This window comes from Montipora capricornis, chromosome 14, assembly GCF_036669925.1.
Source record: "Montipora capricornis isolate CH-2021 chromosome 14, ASM3666992v2, whole genome shotgun sequence".
Classification (NCBI taxonomy): Eukaryota; Metazoa; Cnidaria; class Anthozoa; order Scleractinia; family Acroporidae; genus Montipora; species Montipora capricornis.
In genome coordinates, this window is record NC_090896.1 from 19415286 (window position 1) to 19416580 (window position 1295).

The 1295-nt window shown below is 39.2% G+C and overlaps 1 pseudogene; it reads left to right on the forward strand.

Moving 5' to 3' along the window:
* Window positions 1-901, forward strand: LOC138031614 (uncharacterized; annotated as a pseudogene).
* Window positions 902-1295: the final 394 nt, after the last annotated feature.

Sequence of the window (1295 nt, forward strand, 5' to 3'; positions counted from 1 at the left end):
ATGTCGCTTTTTGATTGCACCCTAATTCAGAGCAAATTTGTGAAGTATGCTGAAGAGAAATATGTTCCTCAAACAATCAAATCATACTTAAGGAGACTTCGTCATTTCTACTGCTATGTCTTAGCAGAAAGGCCAGCAATTGATGCATCTACCGAGCTGGTTACTCAAATGATGGAAAAGGTAAGGAGGTGGTCTGCCTCCTACAAGAGATCTAGCCTAAAAAGAGAAAGTGGGAAAGATGGAAGAAGACAGAGTGGAACTTGTTACACCTGAAAAAAATGATCAGTTTGAAAAAAGCCAAGCTGCTAGGGATGCTGTCATTTTGCTGGGAAAGTTGAGTGGAGCACATAACATTGAGATCACTCAGAGTCACTATACCCTTCTGAGGGACTATCTTCTGGTGGAAATCTCAATTGACAATGCAAACCGAGCGGGAGTACCCTCAAATATGACTGTGAAAGAATTTCAATGGGGTTACAAAGAAGATGACAGATACATTATTCACGTGATGAACCATAAAACATTTCATGTCCATGGGCCAGCCCAAGTCGTCTTCACTGGAAATCTGAAAAACTGGATGAATGTCTTCATCAAACAAGTGAGATCAAAGGTCCCTGGTGTTGCAACTTAGAAAGAACAGCTATTCTTTCCATCCTGGAATGGAAAGAAATTGCAATCAGGCCAAATAAGCAAAGCCATCCAATCAGTCTGGAAGAAGGCTGGAATTTCAGGACCCGTCCACAGCACACTCTTCAGAAAAGGTGCAGTGACAACATGTCACAGCAGCCAGAAGGAAATGAGCAGCAATCTTGCAGATTTGATGGCGCATAAAGAAGACACAGCAAAGACGTACATGTACAGTATAGTTCTATTGTTTTTATCTTCCATTCAGTATAATTGAATTTTTTTGCTCCAAATTGAGTCTATTTTAGCATTTGTGCACTTCTTTTCATGTACAAACCATTTCTCTGGATTTAATTTTTTTTTTTTTGCCGGAAAGCTCCATTTCAAAGAACTTGCCTGTATGGATACCACTAGTACTGAGCCTAGCAACTTATAAATTATTTCTTTTGTCTGATCATAAACAAAGGAAAATCAGTCAACTGTGCCACTTTTGTTCACTGCTTTTGAGTTGCTACAAGATACATGTACATGTACTGTACTCATGGTGTCCATGGGTAAGTTCTTCAAAATGGAGCTTTCAACAGAAAAACTAAATCCAGAGCAATGATTTGTACACAACAAAAAGCCCACAATGCCAAAATTTAGTCAATTTGGAGCAAAACAAAACCTGG